At 47.9% G+C, this 23,167-nt stretch overlaps 1 protein-coding gene across 1 annotated transcript in view; it reads left to right on the top strand.

Annotated features, from left to right (window-relative positions):
• Positions 1 to 23,167, top strand: part of LOC139767296 (uncharacterized) — a 494,688-nt gene that overhangs the window by 185,057 nt on the left and 286,464 nt on the right. The gene's annotated exons all lie outside the window — the stretch shown is intronic.

The raw sequence follows: 23,167 nt of genomic DNA, 5'->3' as shown, positions 1-23,167 counted from the left end.
TAATGCCTTATAACTGTGGTATAATGCCTTATAACTGTGGTATAATGCCTTATAACTGTGGTATAATGCTTTATAACTGTGGTATAATGCTTTATAACTGTGGTATAATGCCTTATAACTGTGGTATAATGCCTTATAACTGTGGTATAATGCCTTATAACTGTGGTATAATGCTTTATAACTGTGGTATAATGCTTTATAACTGTGGTATAATGCCTTATAACTGTGGTATAATGCCTTATAACTGTGGTATAATGCTTTATAACTGTGGTATAATGCCTTATAACTGTGGTATAATGCTTTATAACTGTGGTATAATGCTTTATAACTGTGGTATAATGCCTTATAACTGTGGTATAATGCTTTATAACTGTGGTATAATGCTTTATAACTGTGGTATAATGCTTCATGACCGGCTGATGGCTGGCAAGGGGGAGGGTGGGTCGTGATGAACAGAGGAGGAGGAGGAGGGACATTCTAAGTTGCCAGACCCAGAGTGAATGAGGTAGTTTACTGCCCCTTTTGTGTTTGTGTTTGTTTGTGTGTGTGTGTGTTGATTCCCTGGTGATGATGACGAGGGCGACCACCTTCATCGTCAGACATGGTAGTTATGGTATGGCAATCAAGGCGCGGGTCACAACTCATTGTGCTCGAGGGTTTAGTTGGTTCATCCTACTGAAAGATTCATATTTGTGTTCAAGGGGTTAGGTCGTATTCAAAGAGTTTCCTTCCTCGAACTCAAGGGGGTTGAGTCGTACAACCCCAAAGGGGGTTAAATCTCCATGTTTAAGGGGTTGAGTCGCCGTAGTCGTTTTAAAGGATTGAATTCGAAAAGAGAAGGTTTCGATCCCACACAGAATGTTCCTAGTGGTCTTCACGCGTTCAGAAGCCACTGATGTAGAGCACATATATATAAGAGAGAGAGAGAGAAGAGAGAGAGAGAGAGAGAGAGAGAGAGAGAGAGAGAGAGAGAGAGAGAGAGAGAGAGAGAGAGAGAGAGAGTTATACTGCACATAGAACACTTTTAAGGGGATCGTGCAGCTTTAAGCCTGCGCTCCATCCAGGATCAGGGCGGGGTTGGCTCCTTTGGAGAGAAATGCCCCCGACAAGCCTGGAGGGTTTTTCCCCTTCGCTGACGACGTCACACAGCCCCCGGGGTTTCCAGCATCCCCCCCCCCCCCTTGCTTCATTCTAACCCCCCCCCCCCCCACCTCGCCAGTTTTAAGGAAGACGTATTTTTCTTTAATTGAGAAAACACTAATTAAACTTGTAATGAGTTTCCAGGTGAGGTGGACGAGGGCAAAAAAAAAAAAAAGAATGTTTCTCGGTAGCGAGCATGTTTAGTGTCGTGTGAGTAAAGTAATTTGAATTATCTTGAGTAATGAAGTTATAGGTTTGTGTTTGTTGTGCTGTGTTTTGCTTTGCATCGTTTGAATAACATGGATTATGTATCTACTGTTGCTACAGATGATTAATCTTCTGGTGATTATGTTTTCTGTTGGTCTAGGTAATTATAGGTTCCATAACAGCACATGATTTAAGCTTATTGACGTACGCAGTCTTTCACTGGGGTCTCTGTGTTTACATCTTGGCGAGTGATCCACCATGGTTCAGTTCCCCCAGCGAAGGAGATTGTCAGCGGCCAACATTGATGTGTCTCGGGTCTGGTTCGTCATCAGTCTCGGTGTACGACTGTATGTGTGTGTGTATGTGTGTGTGTGTATGTGTGTGTGGCGATGCCTCGTGCCCGCATGACTGTCCCTGTCATCTGTGTGTCTTTATCAATTAGCTGGTCTGGTCCTCGGTGTTGCTGCTGTCTCGTGTTGTTCCAACATCCATCTGTTCCTTCGCCATGTTCAGTCGTTCACCTCCTGTTTGCTTCTCCTCCTCTTCTAGTGACCATGTTCTTTTGATTGTACTTAACAGGTTGAAGAGAGAGAGAGAGAGAGAGAGAGAGAGAGAGAGAGAGAGAGAGAGAGAGAGAGAGAGAGAGAGAGAGATGATTATGAATTAGTTTTTGTTCAGTGAGGCTTTTTTGGAATATTTTTTTATTTTATTATATTCAGTATCTTTTATTCGACGTATTAGGATATGTATCATTCGAGGCACGTTTTGTGCATGTGTCAGTCGCACACATTTTTCCTGCTTACGAATGGCGTCGGTTTTACGTTGTCTTGTGTGTATGAATCATGGGATTATTCTCCTATGATGTCAGGTCACCCAGCCTGGGGATTAGGTTGGAGGGAGAGCCTCCCTCCCTCACTCACTCCCAGCCTGACAGCCTCCCAGCCTGACAGCCTCCCAGCCTGACAGCCTCCCAGCCTGACAGCCTCCCAGCCTGACCGCCACCCAGCCTGACAGCCACCCAGCCTGACAGCCACCCAGCCTGACAGCCACCCAGCCTGACAGCCACCCAGCCTGACAGCCACCCAGCCTGACAGCCACCCAGCCTGACAGCCTCCCAGCCTGACAGCTATTTCCAATGGAATGTAATATAGTTCCTCTGACGGTGTGCTCATATTCCACATTGCTCTTTGTTGTTGTGATTGTTGTTGTTATTGTTGTTGTGATTGTTGTTGTTATTGTTGTTTTGTTGTTGTTGTGATTGTTGTTGTTGTTGTTGTGATTGTTGTTGTCCGATACTTTCTTGAGTAACGTCAGATGTATTTTTTTAGGGGGATACTCTCTCTCTCTCTCTCTCTCTCTCTCTCTCTCTCTCTCTCTCTCTCTCTCTCTCTCTCTCTCTCTCTCTCTCTCTCTCTCATCTCACCAGACCTGGGCACAAGGAAGCCAGTGAGTCTGGCTGGCTGAAGTCAAGACCCGTTTTGACTTCCTCCCTGGCACGGAGCCTCGATGGATGGGGTGGTTGGAGGTTGGAGGATTGGCGAGGTGTGGAGTGTCGGGTGTGGAAGCCTGATGGATGGGCTTATGTCTGGGAGGTGGTAGGTATTTTTGGAGGCTGGGTGATGTAGGTTTTATTTGACTGGAGTGTTGGAGGCTGTGTTGTATTTTTGGAGGCTGGGTGATGTAGGTTTTATTTGACTGGAGTGTTGGAGGCTGAATGTTGTATTTTTGGAGGCTGGGTGATGAAGGTTTTATTTGATTTGAGTGTTGTATTTTTGAAGGCTGGGCGATGTAGGTTTTATTTGATTTGTGTGTTGGAGGCGAGTGTTGCATTTTTGGAGGTTAGGTTGCACATCTCATTGAAGTGGATATTGTGCTAGGTCGGATATGTATTTTGGAGGGTGGGTTAAAAGGTTTAGTGAAGTGCATATTCTACCGTGGATATGTATTTTGGAGGTTTGATTGTAGGTTTTAGCAAAGTAGATACGTAGACTGAATACATATTTTGGAGGATGGATTAAAGGTTTTAGCATCGTTGATATTCTAGGCTGGGTACGTGTTTTGGAGGGAGGGGTTGTAGGTTATAGTAACGTGGGTATCGGAGGTCGGTGATGCGAGCTGGTCATGGTGTCATGAGCTGTTGAAGGTCTTGGTAAAGAGGCGGAGTTGGCTACAGTGTCTGCCATTGGCTGATTTAGGTCTTATGATTTTTTTTATTGGGGAAGGGGGGGGGGGGGTGCAAAATGTAGCAGTACTAAAGTATTTTAAGTTTTGGTTCCTCTATTGTGTTACTTTGACGTGCAAGATCCAGGGCCTTCATGGAGATCCTCTCTCCAGTTGTAGGCACGTACAAGTTTCAGGTTGTGAGTGTTGGCCTGATGTGAACATCTCTGCCTCCTTCTGTCGTTTTAGGTTCCGGAGTTGTTGGTATTCTGGTGTGTGTGTAAAACGCTTCATGTGTGATATCTTGCTATCTCTCACTCGGTCCTCCTCCTCCTCCTCCTCCTCCTCCTCCTCCTTCTCCTCTCTCTCTCTTCTTCTTCTTCTTCTTCTTCTTCTTCTTCTTCTTCTTCTTCGTCGTCATCTGCATCTATTCCTTTGGCACCCGACTGAAAATCATTTATTGCGGTATATTTCAAACTATTCCATCATCTCTTTCTCAGTACATATATATATATATATTTTTGCTCATGTTACTGTTGGTGTAGAATTAGGTTCCTCTCATACTATCTAAGCCTCATTAATTTCTCTTTGCTTATGTATATCAGTATTATTATCGTCTCTTCGTTTTCTGATGATTTTAATCTTCGCTCTGAAGGTTCTTCAGCTCTTCCTCACTCAGCTGTATTACCCGGCGTTTGGTAGAATAACATTACCAGGGCTGGAAATCGATAAGTTAAATTTGTATCTCATTTACCAGCTGAAATTAGACGTCTGGGTACAGGGACGTGCGAGACGCAAGTCGTATTGCATGTCATCACACACACACACACACACATGTTTTGTTCCTGGCAGTAATAGACCTTTGGTCCCGTGCTAGATTTAGATGTGATGTTCTTGCGTGTTGCTAGTCTTGTATCTCTGTATTTTTATCATTATTTCAGATTTTCCTTAAATTACCAAGGACACAGAGCCTTCACAATTCATGATATATATATATATATATATATATATATATATATATATATATATATATATATATATATATATATATATATATATATATATTCACCTTTGCCAATATAGTTTATCATCAGATTGGGTTACAGGATTTGAAATTTTAATTTCACTTAAAGAAAAAAGATCATTTCTTCGTCACTTGTTTTTTCGTACCTGTTATCCATTCCCGCCACACACGACTGAACCTTCAGGGAGAACTCCTCACTTCCCTCCTCCTGTTACTACTTTTTGTGACGGACACAAGAGAGGAGCATTTACAGCAGCACCTGCCCCTCTTCCTCCTGCACTCTCTTAGTCGCCTTTTACGACGCGCAGGAGAGACATGGGCATTATCCATCCTCTCTCTCTCTCTCTCTCTCTCTCTCTCTCTCTCTCTCTCTCTCTCTCTCTCTCTCTCTCTCTCTCTCTCTCTCTCCTACAACCCCAGAGATGATTTCATACACGAGTGTTGTAAATAAAAGAGGCGACGGCGTGCCCCCTTGTTTCACTCCGGTGTACTACGGCGACCCAGTTGTTGCGTGACGTGTTGACTCCTGCCGTAATGTGTGATGCCTCCTTGTTTACAACAGTGTCGAGGCGTCCTGTCGTGTTACCACATCCTCACCCAGAGACACTTTCCAATCCTTTCTCGTACTATTCAGTCAGGTTCCAGCTTTGTGAAAGCGGCGTACCTCAGAACGCTATATTCCCAAGCTTTCTCTTTCCTAGCTGCCATATAGCTCTTCCCTCTGTGTCTCCCTGGTCCCGCCTGCATCCAGGCTGCCAGTATCCTCACTTGGGTGTTGCTGTAGTTTGCCTCCTCCCTCGCATTATCGTTATCATTAGAATTTACATACGCGGCGCGGAGTCATCAGGAACCCTAAGTGTCGCACTGCCTCTCCTTTACGAGTATAGATGAGTTATGTTCTTTGTTATCCTCATTCCTGTGGTTGTCTTGTGTTTGTCCAGGCCTTATATATGTTCAGTGAGGTAAGGACGGTGTTAGATTTTTTTTTTATGTCAGTAACCGCATCTCTTTTTCGTTGATGAACTGCGTCCTGTCATTTCTCGTCTTGTTTATGCCTGTGTTGCTATACCGTCCCCTTGTTTTTACCTCCTCCTCCTCATCATGTATCTCCTCTTTTTGGTTTGTTCCATATTTAGTTAGGTTTTAAAAAGATATTTCTCCAGTAACTCATTCATTCCAGGATCCGTGTGTTATTGCTTTACTTTCATTATATTGTAAAGTTTAGTATTGTTTTGTGGTTTTCAAACACTTCTCGCTTTTATATTTCTTGTTCTTGTATCCTCTCGTCTTTTATTTGATCCTCACAAATTTGCTTTTCAGCATTTTTTTTTTTTCCCGTATGGTCGGCTCTCCTCTAGCTAATATAATCCAGATTACCCTGTGAGATTCTATTTTCAAGTATTACCTTTGAATATTTTTTTTTCCTTTTAAGATCTTTTGTGATATTCTTCGTCTCCTCCTGATATCTTGATCTTTTCGTTCACACCAGTCCAGGACGCCCCCTCGCTGAAGCGGGAAAAGGGGACTGGGTAAATCTCCCGCATCCTTACTGCCTTACAACAGTGGTCACCCTCCCCTGACAGCTCGCGCGGTCCAAGCCGTCAGCTTTCACTCCAAAACTCGATGTTAATTGATCATTAATTTTACTCACCGAGGGGAGGGGGGGGGAGAAGGGTGTGGGCGTGGATGGGGGGGGGTGTGGGCGTGGGTGGGGGCCGTGGGGGAGGGGGATTGGTGTGGGCGTAGGGTGAGGTGTGGGTGCAGCGTCATCGGTTGTGGGTGGATTGGGGAGGAGGGAAGGGGGTTCGCTGGACCCATTTATCAAGGAGGGGGGGGAAGGGTTTTGGCCCAGCACAGGGGGGGTATTTGTAGGGTTGGAGGCAAGGGCGCCGCATGATGGTGTCTTTGTAGGGTTGGAGGTGAGAGCGTCGCAGGTTGTTAGCACTATGGTAGCAGCCTTAGTTGGAGGAGAAGCAGGAGGTTATTTTGGAGTTGGGTGTTTGGAGTGGCCATAGTGATGGAGGAGGGGGATGGTCAGTCAAGTCAGTCCCGGGAGTGGACCGGTGGAGCGAGGGAGGACAGGGTTGGTCCGGTGGAGGAGCCAGTGTGAGCAGCAGGACGGGTGGAAGACGTTCACGAAGGTGCAAGGCAAGAGTGGGTAGGGCCGGACGGAGGGACGTACTGATGCTTGTAGTTAGTACAGAGGTCAGATTAAACTCCACCACACACACACACACACACACACACACACACACACACATGTTAGGATGGTTCTTAAAGTTTGTACCTGTAAAGCTCTCAACCCACAGTTCTGTCCTAGCGTGAAATGAAACATGGCGGCGTCTGTAATGTTCTCCTCGCGCGCTGAACTATATTTAGCGATTGCTCAGCGAGTCATAAGTTCAGGGGTTCAGCGGTGTGATTACCCATGTGATGCAGACTAATTAGTCAGGTTGAGCATCAAGTTTATTATTTTAGAATGATGATTGCGCAGTATGGGATGAAATTAGTATAATTATATGAACGTTGATATGATTTGAGTCATACAACATGTCTTTATATATATATATATATATATATATATATATATATATATATATATATATATATATATATATATATATTGTATCACATAATGCCCTCGAACAGCAAGGATTCGAACCCCGGTCCCTCTGCGTGGTAGCTGGGTACGCTGATCACTCAGCTGTGCTGGTCTCAACATACCTCAGTGTTGTGACGGTCAGTTTTGTAAAATTGTTGACTACAAGGTAAGGTGAGACTGACGGGATTCGACCTGTCTGGACCCCGGTGCTCATGGACGTGTGACAAAGGGTATTCGATTACTAGGAATCGAATAGTCATTTCCCTATTATGGACAGCATGGCAGAGTGGTCGGCGAACCCACCTCCCACACATATGGTGCGAGGTTCGAATTCTTGCTGTTGGAGGGCATTATGCGTTCTATGAATGTTCGTGTTAGCAAAGTGTTATCTTTAATGCATTGATTGTTAAAGACTGATGCATATTTAACATGCACTAGCTTTTTGTTACTCTTTTATATCAATTTTTATCACCACACGATATGCACAGGTGTCTGAAGTTTGTGAGTGTCTGCTTAACTCATTCTCACAAGAACTGTTCATCATGGGGCCTCCTGGGATCAAAATTAACAACCTTGGAATCAAAATCATATAATGAACCTTGGGATTAAAATGATCGTGTAGAGTGATGCATTCAGTGATGTCCATCATGTTATTGTTATTCCCTCCTACACATGCATTCTTCATCCGTCGTTTGCACTAACTATATAACCACCAGTTTGTATCATCATAACTCTCTAAATCTATATCGCTGTCGCAAAAGCTATATTCGTTCTAACTGCCCCCGCCGGAGTGGCCATGTTTACCCGCGCGTAGGTAAGATACTGAAACGTATTGCTTTGCCTGACCTCCTGGCACTCTTGCAGCACAGGCGGAGGTCATGACCCGGCCTGACCGTAGCTGTGACACAAGGGGTCACTCGCTGGTCGAGTCCTCCTCCTCCTCCTCCCCCTCCCTCTCCCCCCGCCCTTGAGTGAGCAGAGCAGCGAGTATCATTAAAGGGGCGTGCTCTGTCTTCAAAGTAATGGTCGTGTTGGATAAAGATAAAGGACAATTCTAGGAAATGATCAGACTTGAGGACAGAGTGGGTCAGCCAGCTAGACGAGAGCGAGTCCTGGGGTCACCCATGACTGTGGGTGGGTTGGAGAGGAGGATAGATGATGGTGGTGGGGTAAGGGTGGGGGTGAATGCAGCAGCAGCAGCGGTAGTAGGACATGGGACTGTGTGGTGGTGTGGTGGACGAGACTTCCTCCCTCCACCACAGAGATTGGCTGGAGGTTCGTGGAGACGGGAGGGGGTGGGGTGTCGGGGGGGGGGCGATATTGACGTGGTGATGAAGAGAGAGAGAGAGAGAGAGAGAGAGAGAGAGAGAGAGAGAGAGAGAGAGAGAGAGAGAGAGAGAGAGAGGACGCAACGGCGTGATTAGGAAGAGAGGGTTGGGGGAGAAGTGTGAAAAATGTACGTAGGAGGGCTTGGGGAGACTGAAGCAGGAAAGAGAGAGAGAGAGAGAGAGAGAGAGAGAGAGAGAGAGAGAGAGAGAGAGAGAGAGAGTTTCTAGCGATTAGTCTCTCTCTCTCTCTCTCTCTCTCTCTCTCTCTCTCTCTCTCTCTCTCTCTGCATTTCCATTTTTCTTCTTGAGAATTGTAGGCAATGCGTGAAAGATAAGGGACGTAACTTCCTTAGAGAGAAAAAAAAAGAAGAAAAGAAAGATATTGTACTGTTGTAAAGTTGTAGTGTAGTTAGGGAAAAAAAAAAGTTTTCACAAAGCTCTTTTGTATCGTCGGTTTCTGACCCCTGTATGCTAAATTACCGTCTTGCATCTCATTTGCCGTTACTCAGCTTTCTACTTTACTATCCGTCTTCATCTATGTAGACACAGTGGGGATTTTGGATACTGTTGCTGTCCCCCGTCTTGTACCCTGGTCACAGACCATCAGGTCTTGTGTGATCTGTCCTGCCCATGTATTGTCCTCCAGCAGATAACCTGGTCATAGACCATCAGGTCTTGTGTTATCTGTCCTTCCCATGTACTGTCCTCCAGCAGATAACCTGGTCATAGACCATCAGGTCTTGTGTTATCTGTCCTTCCCACGTGCCACTTCCACGTAATCAGCTGGGTGGGAGCGAGCCATATTTCCAGCAAGGTCGTGAGAGAAAGATGAGAGCTAATATGTCCTCTCTCTCTCTCTCTCTCTCTCTCTCTCTCTCTCTCTCTCTCTCTCTCTCTCTCTCTCTCTCTCTCGTTAAAAGGGTCTCTGATACCTGCTTGTTCAAGGTCCCCTCCTCCTGCAGCCTACCAGGCCAGCTGGAGCCCGAGGTCCCCCTGCCACCTGCACCTCATCCACGGGGTTAGCACTGTCTTCACCTGTGCCTCTGTGAGGGACGACTTGCTCTCACTGGCAAGCTTGAGTGCAGACAAGACTCACAGATTGCTGTCAATGCTCAGCTTCAGTGCAGGTAAAAGGCACAGCTTGCTATCAAATGCCCAGCTTGATATAAAGGAAAGGTACAACTTGCTGTCAATGCCCAGCTTAGTACAAGGAAAAGGCACAGCTTGCTATCATTGCCCAGCTTAGTACAAGGAAAAGGCACAGCTTGTTATCAATGCCCAGCTTAGTATAAGGAAAAGGCACAGCTTGCTTGCTATCAGTGCCCAGCATATTCAAGCTTAGTGGCATGACCCTTTGCTGTCCACCTCTCTCTCGTGAAGGCAGGCGTTCTCTCATCAGTTGCCTTCATTCATCACTGTGTGGCGTGTCGTTGCTTTCCCTCATACGTTAATTTCTTTGTCCTGAGATGTTTCTGTGAAGGCAGAGTTAGTGGTAGGAGCTGAAGGCTTGTCCTTGTTTGATAACCAACCCCCTCCCACACCTCCCCATGTCCCCTCCAGGTCGTTACGACACGACCATCACAGGTCGTTACGACACGACCATCACAGGTCGTTACGACACGACCTTCAACCATCCATCACACAGTGTAAGCCACGACCACACCCACCACCACCACCACCACCACCACCATGGTCGTCTACCAGACATCTCGTTTACCAGGTACGACCACACGTAACGCTAGCTTGGCCTCACGAGTACGACGGTGCGACACCATAGTAGGACGACTTGGTTCCTTGTCGTAAGGCCAGTCATCGTACCCAAGGGGGTCGTATCGTCGTCCTCAGAAGTCGTACCGTCGTAGTTAACCGATCGTGCCGTAGTACTCAAGGGTCGTGCCTTCCTGCTTAAGGATCGTACCGCCGTATTCAAGGATCATATACCGTCATACTCAAGGATCTAACACGTTATACTCAAGGATCTTATACCGTCATACTCTAGGAGTTGACCGAATATAACAATATATATTCAGCACTCGCCACAGACTAACCACTGAACACTCAGAAACAACCACATCACTTCCTCTCCCGTGGCTCGTTCATCACTGTTCTTCAAACACTTGATTTTCCCTTTTTCTTTCTCATATTGCTTACTCACCGCTTAAAGCCCCCGGGGCGGGCCGTTTTCTTTTCATGGTTTATTTATGCCAGCTTGTCATGTGCAGGAGGATAGGAGCATACTTTGTGACGCGATACACCATGTCCACACGAATGATATTTGTTTATCTGTCTATATATATATATATATATATATATATATATATATATATATATAATGTGTGTGTGTGTGTGTGTGTGTGATCACTATTTGTGTGCTTCAGGGAGGCTGTTTTACACTCGCGTTGCCTCATCTCTTAACCTTGTGTATATGTACCATTTACACACACACACACACACACACACACACAGAGCAGGGGGTGGGTCCCCACGCCCACACACGCACATTTATCGACCAGCCTCAAGGGAGGATGAGCATCTAGGCTGAGTGTGGGCTGACTGTCTCGCTTGGTGTGGACGGTGCAGGTGTGGCAGGTCTGGTCGCTTGGTGGGGACGGTGCAGGTGTGGCAGGTCTGGTCGCTTGGTGTGGACGGTGCAGGTGTGGCAGGTCTGGTCGCTTGGTGGGGACGGTGCAGGTGTGGCAGGTCTGGTCGCTTGGTAGAGACGGTGCAGGTGTGGCAGGTCTGGTCGCTTGGTGGGGACGGTACAGGTGTGGCAGGTCTGGTCGCTTGGTGGGGACGGTGCAGGTGTGGCAGGTCTGGTCGCTTGGTGGGGACGGTACAGGTGTGGCAAGTCTGGTCGCTTGGTAGAGACGGTGCAGGTGTGGCAGGTCTGGTCGCTTGGTAGAGACGGTGCAGGTGTGGCAGGTCTGGTCACTTGGTAGAGACGGTGCAGGTGTGGCAGGTCTGGTTGCTTGGTAGAGACGGTGCAGGTGTGGCAGGTCTGGTTGCTTGGTAGAGACGGTGCAGGTGTGGCAGGTCTGGTCGCTTGGTGGGGACGGTACAGGTGTGGCAAGTCTGGTCGCTTGGTGGGGACGGTGCAGGTGTGGCAGGTCTGGTTGCTTGGTAGAGACGGTGCAGGTGTGGCAGGTCTGGTTGCTTGGTAGAGACGGTGCAGGTGTGGCAGGTCTGGTCGCTTGGTGGGGACGGTACAGGTGTGGCAGGTCTGGTCGCTTGGTGGGGACGGTGCAGGTGTGGCAGGTCTGGTTGCTTGGTGGGGACGGTGCAGGTGTGGCAGGTCTGGTTGCTTGGTAGAGACGGTGCAGGTGTGGCAGGTCTGATCGCTTGGTAGAGACGGTGCAGGTGTGGCAGGTGTGTCCTCTCCTCACAACTGTCAGTACAGGTTCTTAATACGCCCTCAAGACCACAAGCGCGACCTTCAGTGACCCTCAGCGTGACCCTCAGTGACCTTACGGGAAGGGAGTATGAAGGAGGGAACTACCCTCACCGTCTCGTTATCATCGTCTCCTGCAGTTATGAACTGGCCGGCTCTTGATCATCCAAACTGTGCCGTGACCTCGGGTCGCATCTCACACACTCCCCTCCTCCCCTTGCCTCTCGTCTCGCCTCGGCCAAGGATGCTCACTGGAGCTAATTATGGTTCGGTTTCCTATTCATCAGCATCGTTAACACCCTTCCCCCACCCCTCTCTTCTCCCCCCCCTCACTCCTCCCCCTCCCCACTTCCCCCTCCTCCTCCCCCACCCCAACACGTGCCAGTGGGGAGGTATGTGTTCATCGAAGGACGCCCTCGCGTGTAAGTGAACCCCGGCAGGTTCAACGAGTGCAGTGATGCGAGTGGATTAACGATTTGTCTAACGGCTGTGAGGTTTTTGTTGTAACGGTTTTAACGGTAACACCTTTTTCTTCAAATACTGTTGTGACTTTGGTGTCTGTAACAGTTTCAGTGAGTTTAATGTTTTTTTTATTAACTTCTGTAACGGGTTTATTGTTACTGTTTAAACGACTATAAATGTTTTAAACGATTGCGTGTGTTTTAGTGGCGGTGGTGGTTTTAATGGTTTTGACCGTTTAAACGACATTAACGGTTTTAACGACTCAAACTGCTGGTGTTGTCGAGGTGGGCTGGGCTGGGGGTGGCGAGCCCACGGCTTTGGCTACAGCTAAAAGCTAAATGGGAACGAATCCCATCAAGCTGCTGTGATGACGCTTGGACACAGGCCAGACCAGCAGCTATTTCTGTGGGGGTGAGGAGGAGGAAGAGGAGGAGGAGGGGAAGAAGAAGAAAGAAGTTCTGCTTTGTCACGTGTGTGTTGCAGCACGCTGGAGGCCCGTGGTCCAGGGGAGCGGCGGGGTGTGGTGGAAGGGGGTGGTCAGGCAGCAGACCGTCTCTGGGGGTTTATAGCCCGAGACTCTGGTGCAGAACAGACAACAGATACTTGCTGAGGAAGGGGGTGGAGATCGCCGCGGATCTGAGGTTCTGTTGGCTCGAACACCCCAGGAGACGTGTAGGGATTTGGGATGTCGATGTTCGGGGACTTTGCCCAAAGCCGCTGAGGAGATCGGGGGGTCGGAACTCTGGGATTGTATCCCCAGTTGTCCAGAAGTGTCGGGGAAGCACCACAGAGAATGGATTTGTATTTTGTGTTGATATTTAAGGAGACGGGAGGTCGCCCTCGGGCAGGACGAAGCCTTAAACAGTGGGCCTCGAAGTGAGTGAGTCATGGGCTATCGCTAAGAGCCACTCGAGGGGGGGTCATGCTCAAGTGTGAGTCAAGTGGGTGGGCTATTCGAGGGACACTCGCGGTATGTGTGCTGGTAACACTTCCTCTGTGTTGGTGCCGGAGTGGACGCTGTGGTGGCTGTCCACAACACGAACGAGAGAGAGAGAGAGAGAGAGAGAGAGAGAGAGAGAGAGAGAGAGAGAGAGAGAGAGACAGACAGACAGACAGACAGAGAGAGAGGCGCCGTTTTTCTCAAGTGCTTGACGGGGGTTTTGTGTTGTGTGAGGCGTCAGTGGTGTTTGTGAGGGCGTAAGTTAGCGTATATCTGTTGTTTTTTGTTTTTGTTGAGTCCTCGGTTACATGTGAGTAATTGTGGGCATCCTTGTGTTATCTGGCGTAACTCGCTCAGCGGAAGGAAGCAGAAAAACTCTCTCTCTCTCTCTCTCTCTCTCTCTCTCTCTCTCTCTCTCTCTCTCTCTCTCTCTCTCTCTCTCTCTCTCTCTCTCTCTCTCTCTCGCTGTCTGGTAACCTTACTACCACTACACATGTTCCACCGCTCCGGCCACATCATCATACACACACACACACACACAGACACACACACACACACTGTGCCTCCTTGCTACATAGCCGGATGCCAACCCGTGCTCCCTCTTTGATCTCCATCACTCACTCCTCCGTTCCATCTCTCCTAAAGCGTCCATCCCTTCCAGTTGATGGGTTCTATTCTTTCCATCCAGGCGTGTTGTGGGACGCTTTCAACTCCCTTGCTCCTCAGGTCTCCAGTGGGGAACCTCTGTTCCCCCCCCCCCCCCAACCTTACCAAAAGCTTCTCACAAGTAAAGTGAGTTTCAGCGAGTTTCAGCGAAACATCCCCAGGTTCCAGTCCCCTTCAGGAAACATCCCAAGCTTCCAGTCCCCTTCAGGAAACATCCCAGGCTTCCGGTCCCCCTCAGGAAACATCCCAAGCTTCCAGTCCCCCTCAGTAAACATCCCAAGCTTCCAGTCCCCTTCAGGAAACATCCCAGGCTTCCGGTCCCCCTCAGGAAACATCCCAAGCTTCCAGTCCCCTTCAGGAAACATCTCAAGCTTCCGGTCCCCCATCAGGAAACATCCCCAGTTTCCAGTCCCTCAACCCCTCCTCCCACTCAAGACTGACAGACCTTAATAACATGGTGGGGTTGCAGGAGACACCTCATATTCACCCCAGCCACACAGCTTAGCTCCCTCTTCCCTTCTCTTGGCGGTGAAGTATATATCACGCTCATCGTAAACAGCTGGACGCTAATCTCAGCTTCTCCCTAGCACTTTAATCTTAGCATTTTCGACGCTAATCTCAGCTTCCTCCTAGCACTTAAATCGTAGCATTTTCGACGCTAATCTCAGCTTCTCCCTAGCACTTTAATCTTAGCAGCTTCCCCCCGTGCTAATTTTAAGCCATCTCTCCCATCGCACGTTCCGTCAAGGTTAGGTTATAACACTGCCTCAGTTATCCTAACCTTCCCTCAAGATTGCACCTGCCCTCTTGACCGTATCTCACGCTCGCTAACCCACCAACATCTGGTAAAGTGTGTGGAAGAAGAAAGTTAAGAGTAAATGTGAATAAGAGCAAGGTTATTAGGTACAGTAGGGGTGAGGGTCAAGTCAATTGGGAGGTGAGTTTGAATGGAGAAAAACTGGAGGAAGTGAAGTGTTTTAGATATCTGGGAGTGGATCTGTCAGCGGATGGAACCATGGAAGCGGAAGTGGATCATAGGGTGGGGGAGGGGGCGAAAATTTTGGGAGCCTTGAAAAATGTGTGGAAGTCGAGAACATTATCTCGGAAAGCAAAAATGGGTATGTTTGAAGGAATAGTGGTACCAACAATGTTGTATGGTTGCGAGGCGTGGGCTATGGATAGAGATGTGCGCAGGAGGATGGATGTGCTGGAAATGAGATGTTTGAGGAAAATGTGTGGTGTGAGGTGGTTTGATCGAGTAAGTAACGTAAGGGTAAGAGAGATGTGTGGAAATAAAAAGAGCGTGGTTGAGAGAGCAGAAGAGGGTGTTTTGAAATGGTTTGGGCACATGGAGAGAATGAGTGAGGAAAGATTGACCAAGAGGATATATGTGTCGGAGGTGGAGGGAACGAGGAGAAGAGGGAGACCAAATTGGAGGTGGAAAGATGGAGTGAAAAAGATTTTGTGTGATCGGGGCCTGAACATGCAGGAGGGTGAAAGGAGGGCAAGGAATAGAGTGAATTGGAGCGATGTGGTATACAGGGGTTGACGTGCTGTCAGTGGATTGAATCAAGGCATGTGAAGCGTCTGGGGTAAACCATGGAAAGCTGTGTAGGTATGTATATTTGCGTGTGTGGACGTGTGTATGTACATGTGTATGGGGGGGGGGGGGGTTGGGCCATTTCTTTCGTCTGTTTCCTTGCGCTACCTCGCAAACGCGGGAGACAGCGACAAAGTATAAAAAAAAAAAAAAAAAAAATATATATATGCTTCTATAAAGTTCCCTCACGTTTTATCAGTCATCATCTGATATATTTGGTCCTCTCGCTTACCTTTATATTGTGGACACACGTCCCACACTCACGCTGGGAGAGTCTGACACATACCTGCCTCAAGACCAGTGACATGCAAACAGCCGCTTGTTACGTTACTGTTGTGCCGTTGTTAACGGGTGTCAACAGAAGAGTCTTGCTATGCGTATGTGTGTGTGTGTGTGTGTGTGTCCGGCCCGCCTCCAGGTTTGATCTTTCTCAATCTTTCCCCGACCCAGATCTTGGCCAGCCAACCTCCCATGTCAGACTGAGAATTGACGGTGGGGAGTTGCCGCTCATCCCCTGACGTTCACGCGCGTCTGGGAGATGTGCCGCTACGTCACCGGACTATCATACCAGTTTACCATCACCGTCTCCACGGCCTTTACCCTGACCTCCCCCCCACTACGGGAATATCTTCCTTATTGACCTTAGTATTAATTGCTCAAGCTCGGGGCGTTGAGTCTTGACCCCCGACCCCTTAACCACCTGGTTTCCTCTCTTGTTGTTGCCATACCGGCTTTGAGTGTCCAGTGTCGATACTTGGTTCCTTGATGGTGGGGACGGGATCCTAGTCCTGTCCCCAGGTGACACACACACACACACACACACACACACACTGCTGATTTATTTCTCGTGTGGTGACCTCCATACAAATGCCAGCCTCTGTTACGGAACTGGTCGATAAGGATACGTTATCCACCCCATTGCAATGTCCTCGTCGTCTTTACTGATTTCTCTCTCTCTCTCTCTCTCTCTCTCTCTCTCTCTCTCTCTCTCTCTCTCTCTCTATCTCTATCTATCTATCTGTCTATCTATCTATCTATCTATATCTATCTATCTAGCTATCTCTGTCTATCTATCTATCTGTTATATCCGCCAGCCCACAACTCGCAGCCCTACACTCCCGTGTAACAACGCTACATTTTCCAATTATTTCAGCCAGTTTTCTGTGGTCTTCGCACTGAATATGTCTCATTTTCATATCTCTCTCAGGAACAGGAGCAGTTCGTTGTAACATTGGAACATGACAACAGCTAGTGAATGAGTGTGAACGAATGTGACCTTTTTTGTCTGTTTTCCTGGCGCTACCTCGCTGAAGCAGGGGGTGGCGATGCTGTTTTTCTGTGGGCCGGGGTAGCGACTGGAATGGATGAAGGCAAGCAAGTATGAATATATACATGTGTAGATATATATGTATGTGCATGTATATATGTTGATATGTATATGTGTGTGTATGGGCGTATATATATATATATATATATATATATATATATATATATATATATATATATATATATATATATATATATATATATATGTGTGTGTGTGTGTGATAAGAAAGTTAAGCCCTTGGCAGTATGACTGCCGACGTATCCCTGAGCACCGATAGTGTACTTGCTACACCCTGACCTGATGTAATGCCTCGTCCCCAGGTGTAGTACGGTCGAGTACCGCTGGTGTACTTGCTACACCCTGACCTGATGTAATGCCTCGTCCCTAGGTGTAGTACGGTCGAGTACCGATAGTGTACTTGCTACACCCTGACCTGATGTAATGCCTCGTCCCCAGGTGTAGTACAGTCGAGTACCGCTGGTGCCCTCGCTCAGCCAGGCGTTGTACTATAAGTAATGCTTGTGTGTACACTGAATGGAATTATCTTTGCGTTGTTACCTTATTGTTCTCACGGCTTTGACGAGGCAGTGTCAGGAACTGGAGAAGAATGGCCTCGTGTGCACACATCCAGTCTCCAGCTGTCGTGCACAATGTCCTGAAACTGAACCTGTTATCCACAGCCAAGCCTCGCGGTCTGTTCCAAAGGTTCTGCCTCGACCGCTTGGTTCGCCCCCCGTATGTCACATCGCTTCATATGTCTTTGTCCATCCTGTTGATAACGTTTATTCTGGGACATCTACACAAGTTTCACTGATCCCAAATGTACCTGCATGATCCCAAATGTACCTACATGATCCCAAATGTACCTGCATGATCCCAAATGTATCTACATGATCCCAAATGTACCTGCATGATCCCAAATGTACCTACATGATCCTAGATGTACGTACATGATCCCAGATGTACCTGCATGATCCCAGATGTACCTGCATGATCCCAGATGTACCTACATGATCCCAAATGTACCTACATGATCCCAGATGTACCTACATGATCCCAGATGTACCTACATCATCCCAAATGTACCTACATGATCCCAGATGTACGTACATGATCCCAAATGTACCTGCATGATCCCAGATGTACCTACATGATCCCAAATGTACCTGCATGATCCCAAATGTACCTACATGATCCCAGATGTACCTACATGATCCCAAATGTACCTACATGATCCCAAATGTACCTACATGATCCCAAATGTACCTACATGATCCCAGATGTACGTACATGATCCCAAATGTACCTACATGATCCCAGATGTACCTACATGATCCCAAATATACCTACATGATCCCAAAAGTACCTACATGATCCCAGATGTACGTACATGATCCCAAATGTACCTACATGATCCCAAATGTACCTACATGATCCCAGATGTACGTACATGATCCCAAATGTACCTACATGATCCCAGATGTACCTACATGATCCCAGATGTACCTACATGATCCCAAAGGTACCTACATGATCCCAAATGTACCTACATGATCCCAAATGTACCTACATGATCCCAAATGTATCTACATGATCCCAAGTGTACCTACATGATCCCAAATGTACCTACATGATCCCAAATGTACCTACATGATCCCAAATGTACCTACATGATCCCAAATGTACTTGCATGATCCCAAGTCTACCTACATGATCCCAAGTCTACCTACATGATCCCAAATGTGCCTGCATGATCCCAAGTGTACCTACATGATCCCAAATGTACCTACATGATCCCAAGTGTACCTACATGATCCCAAATGTACCTACATGATCCCAAGTGTACCTACATGATCCCAAGTGTACCTACATGATCCCAAATGTACCTACATGATCCCAAGTGTACCTACATGATCCCAAATGTACCTACATGATCCCAAGTGTACCTACATGATCCCAAGTGTACCTACATGATCCCAAATGTACCTACATGATCCCAAATGTACCTATATGATCCCAAATGTACGTAGAACACCTGTTAGTAAACATATCGCAGAAGGAAGGTAGATGTGTACTACGTATGGATGTGTGAACTCAGGGGTCAACTATGTACTGGGTCATCATGATAATAACACGTCGGGATGAAGCCCATGACGCGGCTGAGAAAGGTCACGAAGGAGCTGAGGTCACCACATTTAACCCCAGGGTCACGGTCGAGGGTCACAGGACTCAGATAGGGTCACATGAATCACGCGTGACCTCTCTCTCTCTCTCTCTCTCTCTCTCTCTCTCTCTCTCTCTCTCTCTCTCTCTCTCTCTCTCTCTCTCTCTCCAAAGGCGTGACCTCCTTCCAAAGGTGTTACGGGTGTTGGAGAGTCATGCAGGACATGATGCCATGAGAGAGAGAGAGAGAGAGAGAGAGAGAGAGAGAGAGAGAGAGAGAGAGAGAGAGAGAGAGAGAGAGGTCCCCTGTATGATAAGAGACGCCGTGCGGTGGGTGGGGGGGGGGGTCATGCAGGACTCCTTTGTGTCGTGTGTGAGAGGATTCCCCAGCGCTGGGAGAGGTCAGGTCAGAGGGTCAGGCCTCCGTAGTAGGCCACATCCCCAGGGGCGTGATTGGCGCACCGGCGTGCCCGTCAGGCGAGGGGAGGGATGAGGCTGTGAATGGCGGGAAGAGCCACCGATAAGAGAGAGAGAGAGAGAGAGAGAGAGAGAGAGAGAGAGAGAGAGAGAGAGAGAGAGAGGTGAATGGCTGTGGGATGAAATTGTCATGCCCAGCTGGTGATAGGCGTCATCCAGCACTGGCCCTCCGCCAGGGGGGGCAGGGCACGGTGGGGGGCCCCCATGAGGACGACGGAGGGAGGGGTGGGTGTGTGTGTGTGTGAGACGCTGGTTGCGTCAGAGGGAGGGCGTCGCCTCGGGTGGAGGAGGATCATCGAACACCAACACAATATGAAACTTGACCAAGCCAGTCACCAGCTGCTTCAGTCTTGGAGGAGGGTGGAGGGAGGATGGGGGGTAAGAGAGTGCTGCTTGTGGGGGGGGATGATGATGTCAGTAAGGTCGATAACACAGCTCCGCAACTAATGACGGCCAGCCCACCTGGGGTGCCCGTGGGCGTGTCTCTGGGACCCTCCCCCCCTCCCTCATCTTCTTTAACTTACACACTAAAGGGGATGGCGCCTTCCTAGTCCAGACGATGGTATTTCTTCACAGGGCAGACCACCTCACAGTGTTCCTACGTTCCGTTTTCATTCCTACGCTCCGTTTTCATTCCCATGTTCCGTTTTCTGGTCATTTGTTCTTTGTTTGTGGAGTTCCCTTGATGCTGACCCTCCTTGTGTCGGTATGTATACTCCCTCTCTGTCTTCCTTCTAGTGACCAGGTTTTAGCTGACTCCATCTATAGTGGTGGGTGTGGGATGGAGCCTTCTGCTGTACTATCCTGTCTCCATCTATAGTGGTGGGTGGGGAGGAGCCTTCTGCTGTACTCTCCTGTCTCCATCTATAGTGGTGGGTGGGGAGGAGCCTTCTGCTGTACTATCCTGTCTCCATCTATAGTAGTGGGTGGGGAGGAGCCTTCTGCTGTACTATCCTGTCTCCATCTATAGTGGTGGGTGTGGGATGGAGCCTTCTGCTGTACTCTCCTGTCTCCATCTATAGTGGTGGGTGGGGAGGAGCCTTCTGCTGTACTATCCTGTCTCCATCTATAGTAGTGGGTGGGGAGGAGCCTTCTGCTGTACTATCCTGTCTCCATCTATAGTGGTGGGTGGGGAGAGCCTTCTGCTGTACTATCCTGTCTCCATCTATAGTGGTGGGTGGGGAGAGAGCCTTCTGCTGTACTATCCTGTCTCCATCAGGTCTTATGTCATCAGTCCTTCCCATGTACTACCAAATAAAAGCTTAGATACAATCCAATGCAATGAATAAACTTCCAGACTTCCTTTAAGGACGATTCCTCTGTATCTTGTTGGGGAATCACGTCCATATCCACTCCCGGGTTGCTTCAACAGTATAGCATCTTACTGTCACCTGTTGAACTTTTCTGTTAACCGTTATGCACTTCGCTCTTGTTTCTGTTTGTACAGACGAACGGGTCGGGGCACCATGTTGTGTCCATCACATGTTGCACACACCTTCATAATAATAGTCCATTGGTGACTGTGCTTACATTTAACCCTGTCTGTGGATTCCGTTCTCAACCTCATCTAGTCCTTTCCACGTCACTGCCTTCGTGAAGACGATCGGATATTGAAAGAAGTGACTGAAAGAGAAAGAAGAGGAGACATAGATTGGGGGGGGGGGGGAGGATGATGGATGATAGGATCTCGTAATCGTGTGATGCGGGATTAGGGAGAGGTCACGCACGGCTTGACCTTTGACCCGTCTCCCACCAGCCCCGATAACCCGGCGTCAGCTTCCCCGACATTGGACGAGCCAATTGGTACCTGCCCCAACATGACCTCACCTCCTATTTCTCAACGTGGAAGGTACGCAATTACCTTATAATCAGCTGCCAAGTGCCTTACCATCGCTGTAATTACGAGGTGTATCCTACATGATCGCGACGCAATTATTTCCTCCCCCCCCCAACCCGTATAATTACATTGCTAATCCCCGTGAAAGAATATGAATTAGTCCCTTCCACAATTGCATTGCGGATTAACATATACCGCTAATGATTATAATTACACACTGGACGGATTATCGTCATCATCACGGGAATTATCACATAATCGTCCCATCCTCACTCTCGTTCCACATTGTTTCGTCGAACAAATCACTGTAAATCGTTTCTGCCCCCTCCCCCCCGGATTAATCCTGGCGACTCATGGCTGCCATCAGTGATATAATCAGTGATTTCCTCCATTAATCCACTACAGGTTGTTATAGTGGGATCCCCCCATGTGTGTGCAGGGTACAGCCATTACAGGGTACAGTGTTGTACCTTCCGGGGTACAGCAGATTTGGGTGCTGTGTATATCGTGGGACTGCTATAACGTTGTATAGCTTCGTGTATATCATAGCTACCCACGTGGGACTGCTATAACGTTATATAGCTTGGTGTATATCATAGCTACCCACGTGGGACTGCTATAACGTTATATAGCTTGGTGTATATCATAGCTACCCACGTGGGACTGCTATAACGTTATATAGCTTGGTGTATATCATAGCTACCCACGTGGGACTGCTATAACGTTATATAGCTTGGTGTATATCATAGCTACCCACGTGGGACTGCTATAACGTTATATAGCTTGGTGTATATCATAGCTACCCACGTGGGACTGCTATAACGTTATATAGCTTGGTGTATATCATAGCTACCCACGTGGGACTGCTATAACGTTATATAGCTTCGTGTATATCATAGCTACCCACGTGGGACTGCTATAACGTTATATAGCTTGGTGTATATCATAGCTACCCACGTGGGACTGCTATAACGTTATATAGCTTGGTGTATATCATAGCTACCCACGTGGGACTGCTATAACGTTATATAGCTTCGTGTATATCATAGCTACCCACGTGGGACTGCTATAACGTTATATAGCTTCGTGTATATCATAGCTACCCACGCGGGATTGCTATAACGTTGTATAGCTTCGTTAATGACGTCAGCGTTTGATGATATAGATGGGATACTGTCTATCCCGAGTTGGGCACGGAGGCCCGGTCATCACTTGGGGAACTTCTGTGTCTCCATGACGAACTTAAGACGGCGTTACATCCGTCATCGCGTTATCAAACTTGAAGTAAACAATCGAGTTTGAACGATAAATTGGTTTATGGTATTGTGTGATCTGCTGTTCGTTCGTGTGTGTAAAACTCTTGATTTTCGTGCGTATTTTCGTGCGTATTTTCGTGCGTTACGTACGTACTCCCTCATGTCACGTGTAGAACATTTCGTTCGTGTTATACACATTTACGTGAGGTGTTCTTCATGTTCATCAGACTCAGTGTTATCCATTTGTTATGAGGCGAGTCTGTGATGTTTGCCCAGCGTCACACAATCACACAATCGTCCGCGTGCGTGCGTGCGTGCGTGTGACGGAAGACGTGTTGTATTATGTATTCAAATTGTTTTTTCTCCTTTTTTTTTTTTTGCGCGCGCGCGTTACCGGGATCCGGTTCAGGAGCTGTGAGGTCTAAACGGGCGCTGTGCCGCTCCCGGATGCCGGCCACACAATGCCTCATGTTCTGCTAAACAGAGCCCGGTTTCTATCACCTTCCAACCCCCCCCCCCCCCCCACAACACACACACACACACACACACACACACACACACACACACTGCTTGCTAGTGGTTGGGTACAA

This window comes from Panulirus ornatus, chromosome 59, assembly GCF_036320965.1.
Source record: "Panulirus ornatus isolate Po-2019 chromosome 59, ASM3632096v1, whole genome shotgun sequence".
Taxonomy (NCBI): Eukaryota; Metazoa; Arthropoda; class Malacostraca; order Decapoda; family Palinuridae; genus Panulirus; species Panulirus ornatus.
This window is presented reverse-complemented; position numbering and strand designations above follow the sequence as displayed.